At 40.3% G+C, this 12,631-nt stretch overlaps 1 long non-coding RNA gene across 1 annotated transcript; it reads left to right on the top strand.

Annotated features, from left to right (window-relative positions):
- The first annotated feature begins 213 nt into the window (after window positions 1-213).
- Window positions 214-466, top strand: LOC116669860 (uncharacterized). The gene is made up of 2 exons (XR_004326885.1): window positions 214-271; window positions 345-466. It is a non-coding gene; the product is annotated as an uncharacterized LOC116669860 (long non-coding RNA).
- The last annotated feature ends 12,165 nt before the right edge of the window (window positions 467-12,631 follow it).

The raw sequence follows: 12,631 nt of genomic DNA, 5'->3' as shown, positions 1-12,631 counted from the left end.
GGGGAGGGGGTTCCGACTGGGCCAATTTGGGGATTATGAAGTTCTTCTGACTGCAGTTCCTGTAACTCTTTCAGCTCCTACTTCAGGGCAAGGTCTTCTCCAAATAGTGACCTAGTCACGCCCCCACAACACAAGCCGTCAGTGTTAGCAAAACATGTTTGAATTACTCCACTACGTGAATTACTACAAGAATGGATGGAATGCTAAAATCTTAAAAGTGGACTGATGCGGAGGTGCAGGCGCTGCTGGCCATGTACGCCACCAAGGAGGTGTAGAGGGACCTGGAAGGATCCATGAGAAACATTAAAATCTTCGGGAAAATCTCCAGTGAGCTAGCGCAAAAGGGGGTTTGTATGTGGCGCTAAAGTCAAGTGACAATGCTATAAAGACCGTTGCTGTGCTTGCGTCACTCCTTTACCCCTCCTACCAGTTCCTGTGGTTACTTGGCCGGTGCGAATGCAAATGGTAAACTGGTTTTGGAGAAGAGTAGTAGAGGACTGTTCCTATAACTACATTTCTGTAACTACTTGATCAGAAAGATGCTATAGATCAGTTGATAGATAGACTCTGTTAATCCTAAATTTGGAAAATACTCTGTTACAAGCAGCAAGTTACAAGGACAAACACATACTCACTCACACACATACAGAAAAAAACAAATAGAAGTAATAAGATTTTTTTTAAAGATAGCAAAGTAAAAATAAATAAATATCAGAACTAATAAAAAGATATACAGGTACTTAGAGGGATGAAAAAAATGTACATGTATATGCAAGTGTAGAATAAAATGTACAACCTACATAGATAGTATATTAAACAAAATCAAATATGTATTATATTAAATATGAAGTAACCGTTAAGCAAGTAGCATAATGGTAATATTGTAATGTGTGAGGTAAGGAGATATCTACACATCTGTGTTGTTGCCTTGGTGATAGGTTATACTGCTGTTGATTCTATAAGAAGTGGCTATTTCATTTATGTAACTTTGATATTTCTTGTTGCTCCTGGCCAAAAAGACTTTATGTATTGTCAGCCATTTCTTTTTAATTATCTTGAGTTTTGGTCCCTTTTTTAGGTTAATTCTAGTGAAGCCACGCTGAGGAACACGGTTGCATTTATAATTGACCATCAGTTGTATGCACTGCAAAGTACCTATAGAAAAGGAATCTACTGTTGGTTTGGACATGAGGGGCATGATGTTGCTGATGTACTTCCGAAAGCCTAAAATTGTTCTTTATTTTCCTGGCTAAAATATGTTTTTCCTGCTGGCCTTACACAGCAGTTCATTGCTTAGCTTCTGTCGGTAATCCTGCCTGCTTCTCCAAACAGGGGACATCCCACCCGCCATCTACTGTAGCTAATATACTGATTATGGATAAGTTACTCATACACAGTTTAAAATACCCAAACTTTCCCTTTAAGAGAACCAAGTAGAGTTGGTGGGTATCTGTTGTTTTCAGACTGGCTATTTTGGCCATCCTGAACCTGTAGCTAGTGAACTAATATCAATCCAAAAATGAATAGTTGTAATGAACTATATAAGAAAATTTATTTAATGTTCAAACTGAAACTCTTCTCTAGTCTATGCATTGTTGGAAGTTTTTGTCCAGTAATGCAGCTTGTATATGAAAATCAGTTATCACACTACATTCAATATCCTTCCATTGTATTTTGTAAGAGGGATTACACCGGCAGAGTAATGCTCTCATCTGTGCTGAGATGTAATAATTCCTCAGAGATGGAAGACCCCAGCCACCTTTCTGTTTCAATAATTGTAGGGATTCGAGGCTTTTTCCCTAGCCGTACAGATCGATCCACTTGTCCCATTCATCAAATTGGTTTTAAATAATTTGAACTGGGAGCGTTTGGAATAGATATAGGAATCTCGATATGATGTTGATTTTAATTGTTTTAGTTCTCGACCTTAGACTCAGGAAGGGTATGAGATTCCACCTTATAAGGTCCTTTGATTTTATAGCTCAGGGGGGATAATCTTTCTCATGTAATTTTGATGGATCCTTAGAATCTTAATACCGGGGGGTGATTTTACCTGTCTTCCATCTAAGAGGGTATGTTACCTTTAATTTTTCACATGGACTAAAATAATATGTAAGAGTTTCAGTTTTATTGAAGTTCAGTTTATATCAAAATTATAGAACCAAAGTTTTTTAAGAACATCATTACCTCCGGCAGAGACACCTTATGGCTTCTAAGGTACAGGAGGACGTCATCCGCATAACACGCTATTTTATGTTCTACCTAATTTGTATTCCCTCAATTTTGTCATTCTGTCGAATGTGCTGGGCCAATGATTCTCAAAACATTGCAAAGAGAAGCGAAGACCAAGCACATCCTTGTCTCATTCCCCTTTCTAACATAAGTGGTTGGGATAAGTGACCGTTTATTTTGATTTTCACTGTGGGCTTATTATAAATAGCTTTAATGCTATTTATCATTATTTCACAGAAGCCAAATTTGAAGACTTAAAAAGGTACTACCAGTTGACCGAGTCAAAGGCTTTTTCCGCATCCAGGCTTAGAATAAGAGCCTTCATCCTATGTTGTTTAATGCAGTCCATGATGTGTAGAGTGCATCTTATATTGTCTTGCGTTTGCCGCATATGTATAAACCCCATCTGGTCATTATGGCTTAAGGTGGGGAGTAATCTTTCCATTCTTTTAGCCATTATAGATGTATATACACACACGGTCTTTCCCCTCTTTATAAGAGTAATGATAGCCTCTCTACAGGAAGGTGGGGTCTCTGCCTTTTTCAATGCCCAATTACAAGTAGATTACAGTATGGGCAGAAGCTCCATTATAAATACCTTGTACCAGTCGGTTGTAAAACCATCACTTCCTGGTGACTTGTTAGTTTTTAGTCTGTTTATTGCCCGAAGTAGTTCTTCTGGTTTTATATCTTTGCTTAGAGCTTTGTTCTGTTCCTCGATCATGGTTGGTAAGTTAAGGGTTTTCCAAAAATGAATCAATTTGATCTTCTTGGACTTCTACTGTCCTGGAATAAAGTCATTTATAGAATGACTCAAAAGTCTCATGAATCGGTTCTGCTTTGCTTTCAATATTTTTTTTTTTATTATTTTTTTTTACAGGGTCCCATATTTTATGTATTGTACTTGTGACGAGGGGGTGCAGGGAATGAGGACCAACAAAGTAAACCAACAAATAATCGAAAAAGGCAAAAAACAGAAAGTCCAATAAATCCCAAACAATACAAAGTCCAAATATCTAAAAAAAAAAGTCCAGGGGAAAAAAGGCAAGTCAAAAACAGAGCAGAGAAAAAACAACCTCACGGGGCAAAACACAGGCCACAGAAACACGCTGAATATCCAAGGAAAAAAAACAAACGCAGACTAAGTCATAACAGGCAGACAAAGAGAATGATCAGACAAGAGACGAGGGGAGCACGGACACTAAATACACTGGGTAATGGGATAAAAAGAGGGAAGGGAAACAGGTGGAAAACATCAGGTAATCACAGGAGCGGGAAAACACAGGAAATAAAACTAAAGACAAGAAAGAGACCAGGCTTCAAAATAAAACAGGAAACAGAACATACGGACACTCAAGGGAAACAAGACAGAAACAACCACACAAGACCAGGGAGGAAACACAGAAATAACAAAAAAACAGGATAAAAAAAACAAAACCATAACAGTTCTATTTGCATAATATCTTTGTATAGCATTTTTTTTCCTCACCTTCTTGAATATACATTAGATTAATTTAATTTCTAGTTTTATTTGTTGCAGTGTCCTTTTATTTTGATTCTGTATGTGAGAGCCCTCCAATTTCTTTTGGTTTTGTACCAAAGTAGTTTTCTTCGCTGTAGCTTTTTTTTGAGCGAGGACAAACTACAATCTTACCACTTAAAACGGCTTTTGCCGCATCCCATGTCATGGGTGCTGATGTCTCTCTGTTAACATTTTCTTATATGTACATCTGACATTCATTATTAGTCATTTGTTTCTTGAAGGATGAGTCATTGAGAAGGCTAGAGTTAAACCGCCATGTTATATTTCTTTGGTAACTTTCCAAATTAAGAGTAAGGTATATCGGGGCGTGGTCACTTAGATCTATTGTACCAATCTCCGAGTCTATGAACCTTGATCTGTCTCTACTGAAAACAAAGTAATCTATTCTAGTGTATACCGAGTGGACGCTCGAATTATGTGTATATCGTCTTGCATCAGGGAACATTTCTCTCCGAATATCTATTAAGCCTATGTCATTCATCAAATACATTTACTTACTGCCTTGGATGTATGCGATGGGTGTGATACATCTAGTTTTGGTTGCAAATACAGCTTTAGATCCCCCCCCCCCACATATCAATACTCCTTCAGAATGACTCACTATTATATCAAAGATCTTCTTAAAGAACGAGATGTTACTCCCAGGAGGAGTGTATATGTTAAATAGGGTGGTCTCTGCCCCTTCTAATATTCCTCTAACCAGGATAAATCTGCCTTCCTCATCTTTCTGAACATATGTCTGTTCAAAAGTTTTTTGTTAGAGGGAAAAACAGCAAAACCTCTCTTATGCTTGGATTTGTACGTTGAAAAGTATGTATTTGTGAAGCCCATTTTTCATGCTCAACGTCATTTAAGTGTGTTTCTTTTAAGTAAACAACTTGTGCCTTCTCTTGTTTTACTGGGTTCAATAATCCATTCACATTGAAAGAGACAATCTTGAGTTTTTGATTAGCGATTTCTTTTATTTAAGTAAACTTAAATTGCCATCTGTGTGTGCTACAGACCCTCCCTCTGGTAAGACATTGAAATAGGAACATGAATGAATACAGGTATTAACATTGAACAAACTAAACAAAAGCCTAACAGCTTCCAAGGGTGAGGTTTCTGTGAAATGAACCCTCAAACAGCCAGACTATCTCTGGCTTTGAAGGGAAAGCCTCCTTAGACACCTGTGGGTGAAGGGCCTTCCATAGCAGCTTAGTCCATTAAATGTCCATCTCATTAAGTGTTCAGTGTTTTCAACCTCCAACCTATTTTTACGCCTCTTATTTCAAGGAGATTTGGGAGAATAAATAAAAGTCAATGCCTGAGTTGTGCATTATGACGTTCTGTTATGAGAGCAGAATGAGGAACCACAAGCAGAGAACGGCAGGCAGGCAGGAGAGAGCTTCCAAGGCTTTTATTCTTCAAAAAAAACTTAACAGAAACACAGGATGCATTGGATGCCAAAGTTCCAAAAAGCTAAAATTCCACAAAGGTCCAGGGGAAAAATGAAAGGCAAAAACAGAGAACAAAGGCAGGGAAAAACAGGCCACAGGAACAACACATGGAAGACGCACAGAACTACACGAAGTAACAAGAACGATCTGACAAGAGACAAAGGGAACCCAGAGGTTAAATACAAGAGGTACCGAGGAACAGGTGATACGTCAGGTGAATCACATTAGGGAGGGGCAGGACAATCAGACAGACAGAAGTAAAACTAGGCAAGATTAGACAGAACAGGAAACCATACTATCAGCATAGAACAGGAAACAGAACATGCAGACAATCAGAGGGGAACCCAAGACAGAGACTACCACACAAGACCGGGGAGGAAACTAAGACAAACACGAGAGACACAACCGGAACAAAAAAACCAAAGGAGGAGGAAAAGAAACCAAAGCAACCACCCAAACCAACACACTATTTATCTTGTTTAGTGAAACTTTTTATTTTAAACTTTACGCTTAGTAGAGCTGAGTGTGTTTTGGAACATCGTGCATATAGGGTCTTGTATGAAACATTCACTTTTTAAGCAGCATTTGTCTGAAGACAGGGAGTCTTTTTCGGCTCTCCGGGGTGAGTCTCTGCAGCGTGCCACTCGTACTCCTCTCGCTGTACGCCAGGGGTTCTGGTTCAGTTTCTACAGTGTGTCCTCTGGTGTAGGCACCGCTTTAACCGGGAGACCTCTGTCCTCCATGTCTCTCGTGGCCTCATTGATCATGTGGTAGAGTTGTGTCCCATCCTCGTAAAAGACCCGTAGCTGGGCTGGACATGGAGTCTAGAAGCGGATCCTCTTCTCCTTTAATATTCTCTTCACCTCGTTATATTCCTTCCGCTTTGTCAGGACGGCGGTAGGGTAGTCATGATCAAAACATATTCTCTGCTCGTTGAGAAGGATTTGCTTCTTTTCCCATGCCCTACGCAGAACTTCTTTTGTTCTATATGTGTGAAATTTAATCACTATCAACCGGGGTTTGCCTGTGGCTGCTGGTTTTGCGGCTAGCGTTCTGTGCACCCTTTCACTGAGTAGTTCATTGAAAGTTACGGTTTGAAAAACCGTGCCTGTGCGCATGCGTCAGTATGAACATTTCCAACCATCACCTCAAGATAGATGCGCAGCGATCCAGAGAGAGACAGCGACTACGTGTGTGCAATGTGTGCATCATTGCTGAGAAGTGAGTTGTTCAGTGTAATCCCTTTATGTTTAGATGCCTTTGAGCATTGTATGTGAGATATGCTTAAGTTTGTCACATAGTTTGGTTAGATAATGTTTAGCGCGAGTCAATATAACCTCGCATTTACAGCAATTACTTTCACTTGTAAATCCTTATTTTCCATGATTAACGTTGCATCCACTTAAACTGTAACCTGGTTTATCTATGTTAACATTTAGATGTGACATTATTGTGCCTTACTAGACCTGTTCCGCACGGTGTATGCTATGTGTAAAATGCGGCACATTTGTGAATCAATAAGTGGCCACACTCGTGGGAACATTCCAGAGCCCTTGCGGGCAGTCTAATGTTAATTCAGTTGGCCACTAGGTGGCACTGTTGTATTGCATTTCACTAGTAAATGCTGTTGTGCCATTAGACATAGTCACTATAGTTGAGAAATGTCAGTTTAGCCTGTATTAATGTAAATGCTGCAGCTAATTTGATGGTGAGAAATTAATCTTTGTTATTTCAGACCACACACACACACGAAGACAGAGATATTCCTGATCGCCTAAACATAGACAGCTATATGCACATATAGCCATTATCTGCCAAACTGTGTAATCTAGTGTGCTGTGCTGTGTAAATCCTTCACCTCAAGTAAAGTTCTGGTCTGGATTGAACTGCATCGACTCCTTTGTGTTCTGACTGACACCCCAGTGAGACACCCATCTTATATTCATCATTCCTAATACAGTCCTACCATGTTAACCAACCCATCACCTATTTAATAGTTACCATTGAGTTTCCCCTCCTTGTTTTCCGGTACATTGTAAAGTCTGATATTTACCCTCCTTGCTCTTCCCTCTTGATCAACCAGCTTCTCGTCATGTTGCCGTTGAACTTTATGCATGCTTCTCATTACCACTTTTAGCATCCTAGCTTTGACATCGCCAATATGGTCCTCTGCTTTTATAATCCTCTGGTTTGTTTTTATAAATATTGTCTTATATGCCATCTAACTGTTGGCTGTTCTCTATTCTGATCTGTTGGATTTCCTGTAGAACCCGCTCCATGTTCACCTTTGGGGTTTTTTGTAGGCTCTCTGCCGTCCGCCATCTTTTCCATTAGTATCCGCCTCTGTTGCTCCCGATTCCTCGTCCTTCTCGCTAAACTCCGCTGTATTTTTCTCCCTCATCTCCATTGTTGGCCTGCTTCTTGGGTTTATTCTCTGATAAGGCGTTATAGTATTCCGTTGGAAGAGACCGTTTTTCACACTGGTTGTGGCGGATCCGGAAGCCCCCTCTCTGAATCTTTTGATGATATTATGGACTGTAGATGATGAAATTCCTAAATTCCTTGCAATTGTCACAACTTCACTGGAATTGGGGGTTGTGGACCTTTTCTCGCAGCTCTCCCTCTTCCTTATCTGTCACATGGCGATATGCATGTGCAGAACAGCCAAAAGGGTTAGGGTTAGAATTTAAAATGACCTGTGGTTGGCCAAATTTTCCCATCACGGGTTAGATAGGAAACAGAGCCAAGAGGAGATGCAGGAGTCTAGTTTTCTTTCAGGGGCCAATTGAAATAAAATCTGTAAAAATATTAGTTTTTTCCTCAACAATGCAAAAAACAAATGCTATAGTGCATAGTTTCTGTTGCCCCGATGAGGATTTGTAAGAAATGACAACAGCACTCGGACCATCCATATGTTGTGAGCCTTCCGCGGTCACGCAGCACTCCTACCCCTCCTTCACACAGTTGCAAAGATGGAGGATTAAAATAGTTTTTTTTTTTTTTACCTCTTTGTCTCCAAAGCTGAATGCTGCTGTTAGCTTTTCTCAGCGTTGGCATAAAATGCATAACTCGAGTTTCTGCGCACAAAAGTCAACGGGCGACACAATTTTGTAAACATAAACATACTCAAAAATACAGAGAGTTATGTGGAGCTGATAGGCATGATTTAATGTAACGGGCATTTATGTAAAATAGCTGCACACTCTAGCTTTAAAGTCAGAATTCTGAGAGCTCTCAACCTCTGCCTAAAGGTTGAGGTTTCAAAGAAACATAATGCTCATTATTTGGCTCCAGAACATTTAATTTGTCTTTCAGTTTGTGCCCATTTTTCTGAAGTGCGAGACTTGTGTTGCTTCATTCCAAATCACAGCCATTGTTTTCTTCCCTACTTGGCAATGCAGCCAAAGAAGCCATGCCTCTGTGTGAAGCCCACAGCAGTAATCTATATTTCATAGACCCTCTCCATGAATAGGTGAAAGAGGTGTGGTGGTGCCAGCAGGCCTCACCTCGGGACCAACCACGCTCTTGGCAGAGTATGTTGGATGAATAGCTAATAATACAAGAAAAGGGCCTGAAGCTGGCAGCCAACAAGCTGCAAACTCAACAATATTCTTTTTTCCTTGCTTCGTTTTTGTTCCATTCCTTTTGCTGAACTAGCAGGTTAATAGATTATGAATCCCCACTGAATCCAACATAAAAAAGCCATGACCCACTGCAGCAGAACATGTGATACTGTACCTGCATTTAAATACAAATGTCTCTGTCAGTCACTGAGACAACCCTCTTTATGAGAGAGAATATATAGAGGATAGAAATACAGCTTTATTTATTTGATTACCCATTACCCAGAGAAGACATTACACCACAATGTGTGGAACAGTTTATAATGAAAAAGCTGACTGCTTTAATCAATAACGTTGTAATTCTGTGTTTAATTGCTTGTTGCCCACAATTTGGGCCATCGTTTTCTCTTTTGCTAATTACATTTAGCACTTGGGGATTGTTCCTATGCATTTATCAAATGGCTGAGGTTGGCTAAAAAACATCCTCAAGAAATAAAACACAGCTAATAGGAGTAGTCTACCCCTTTGCCAACTGTCGAAGAAACTGAAAAATGGACATTGATCCTATTATTCTGGAGGAAGGTTCAGAGCTCAGAGCTTTAGAGTTCTTTATTGTCCCTCGAGGGGAAATTTGATTTGCAGTTGGAGGAACAAAAAAAAAACACGTCAAAACGTCCTAGAAGCACACGACCAACAGATTGATTGAGAACAATTTAATCAAGTGTCAAATAAAATCCCATGAGATTATCAGGAATTTCACAGGGTGTCACAGAGAAGGCCCAAGTCAAACTACTAAAAACTAGGGATGAGCGAGTACAGCATTATCTGTATACCACATGAATTATCTGTATCCGTATCTGTACTCGGACTGGGCCTAACCCGGAAGTGGACAGAATTTAAGCTTCGAGCTTCTGTTTCTCAGATCTGCATTGACTTTAAAGAAGCCAGCTGACGGTTAACAAAAAAAAAAAATCTCCGACGGCAAAGACGCAACGCGAGTCGCATTTAAACCAAGCAGCATGTCTGAAACCCACGTTCACCAGAAATCTACTGGTTACTATGTAAGGACTACAAACCCCACGTTCACCAGAAATCTACTGGCTACTATGTAAGGACTACAAACCCCACGTTCACCAGAAATCTACTGGTTACTATGTAAGGACTACAAACCCCACATTCACCAGAAATCTACTGGCTACTATGTAAGGACTACAAACCCAAGTTAAAAACAAACCTGAAACTGAAGAAACCCTAAACGTTAACGGAACAGACCCGCGGACCTGTGAGAGAGAGAGAGAGTTCTGTGTGTGTGAGCCGAGCATGTGTGTGTGTAGGGGGGGCGCTGTGATCATCACAGAACGCTGCGCGGCCAGTTGAGGAGTTGTATTCAATTCGAGCACAGATATTGACTCGCATTACTCGTATAATACTTGTACTCGGCAAAAGTGCTTTATCCGCACCGGATACTCGTTTCAGCCGAGTATTCGGCTCATCCCTACTAAAAACCGTGCCTTCAAGAGTTGTGCAAGTAAACTGCTTTACTGAACAAGGAACAAATGAAAATGTGTAATGGTTTATTTTTGTTCTATATAAATTCAGCCGTACAGTCTCTGGTTCTGGCTCTGACCACGGGAACAGAGACGGGATAGATCGCTTCAACGCAGCGTAAAAACTCCTAAAAATATGTCCATCTCGCAAATGTGTCTTTCTCTGCAGTCATCGAATACAGCAACAGGAAATAACACAGCTTTTTTTCTTTTCCTGTGAAGAAATGTTTCACGGTGTTGGTAAATTCTTAAAAAAAACAAAACTAATTGTTTTAAAATGTGTTGTACCTCGCATTACTGAGATATTACTAAAATTGTATTAGTAATACGTTGTATTACAGCTAAAAGGAATACATTATTGTAATTGCGTTACTTTTTTAACACCTAGCATTAATCACTTTGTGGGGGAAACTATTTGTATTGCAGAGGCAAGGGTATGTAGACCAGAAAGGGGGAAATCCCACGCATGTCCCCCAGAAAATTGCACCCTGCTGGTAAGTCACAGGATCAGAAAGAGAAAAGCCGAGAGGAAAAAAAACAAAGCAAGACTCAAAACAAGCCCATTCCACAACAGAAGGCCCAGAAAAAGAAAAAAAAAAATATTCATGACTAATGTCTATGTCCAATACCTGACACAGCCAGCAGCCATCCACTATCATTACAGCCCCCCGGCCCGGGGACACATCCACAGTCAGTCAGTCAGCCCCCCCCCCTTAGCTAGCAACCATCTACTATCATTACAGCCCCGGGCCGGGGACACATCCACAGTCAGCCCCCAGCCAGCAGCCATCCACTATCATTACAGCCCCTGGGACACATCCAGGCCGGGCACCCGAGTCAGAACAGCGGCCACTCATAACGTCACACCTCCGATAGTTACTGGTGCCCCGCTCCCCCTTTCACTTTTAGCGGTCTTTACAGTTAGCTAAATTTAGCAGACAAAACAATTTTTCTGATGATTAAGGTGACCAATTCAATGGGCACACTAAAACAGAAATATTTCCCCTCTAGCTACATAAGTTACAGGTGGAAAGCTTTGTAAGAAATTAGCATTCAGCCTTCATAACAAAAATAATGACATGGCTTCACAATTAATTATTCCACTTATTCATTACTTACTTAAGCCAATGTTGTGTGATGTAAAATAGCTAAACAGGACACATTTTTAAAATGATATGTCCAGCAACAACATGAAGACGGGGGCAACACCAGAAGCATTTATTGGCTTATCTCAAAATTACTGGCTTACAAAAGCAAATTAAGTTATTACTGTTCTTTCACATTCCTCAACACTGCATAAACAATGTGCATTTCATAAACAAACGAAATATCAGCTGAATAAACATCTGGGTATATGTTCAGATTGCAGGATCAAAGCTTCTACCATATTTACAACATTTCAAAAGTAGTGCAGCCTAAACTTTTAGAGAAAGGGAAGTGCACACTTTGAAAAATAAAATTTTAACAGCATAGCAACAACAAGGAGACACTGTTGAGAGAAGAGGATCTTTAGAACTACATTTTCTGTAGAGTGTAGTGGAGTGCTTCTTAATAAAAGCAAAGTGACTGAATGAACAAGGGAGGTTTGAGATGGTCTGTGCACCTTGGCTATACACATTGAAGACCAAACTGGAACGATGAGGTGCTACTAAGTTTAACTAAAGAATTCTGATATACACAATAATTACTTCACAAAGGCCTCATGGATGAACTGAAATTATATGCACCAGAACATAAATCACAACAAGCAAGCAGCAGCTTTTGATAGAGGCTACTGAAAACATTGACGCAAGTTATTTGTTATGATACGACAAGGTGAAGGACCCAAACGCAGAGAACCAGTAAGCAGGCAAGGACAGGTACAAACGGGTTCATTGACACAGTCCAGGAACACACAGGTAAGAGGCAAGGTCCAAAAGCCAGGGGAATCCAAAACACAAAAAATCCAAAAGCACAAAATGCAAGCAGTTCCAAAAACAGGTCCAGGGGAAGACAAAGGTCAAAAAACAGGTAAACAATACAGGGAACAACTCACGGGGAATTTAGGGAGAACGGCTGGAATGCAAACACGGCCGTCTTCACAAGACACAAGGATCTCACAAGAGGCAGAGGGAACACAGGGGTTAAATACATGAGGTAACGAGATAACAGGGAACAGGTGAGACATCAGGTGAATCATATTAGGGCGGGGCTGGACAATCAGACAAGCAAAAGTAAAACTAGACAAGACTAGACAAGACAGGAAACCATACTACCAAAATAAAACAGGAAACAGACACAGGGGAACACAAGACAGGCCCAACAACA

This window comes from Etheostoma spectabile, chromosome 20 (assembly GCF_008692095.1).
Source record: "Etheostoma spectabile isolate EspeVRDwgs_2016 chromosome 20, UIUC_Espe_1.0, whole genome shotgun sequence".
Classification (NCBI taxonomy): Eukaryota; Metazoa; Chordata; class Actinopteri; order Perciformes; family Percidae; genus Etheostoma; species Etheostoma spectabile.
This window is presented reverse-complemented; position numbering and strand designations above follow the sequence as displayed.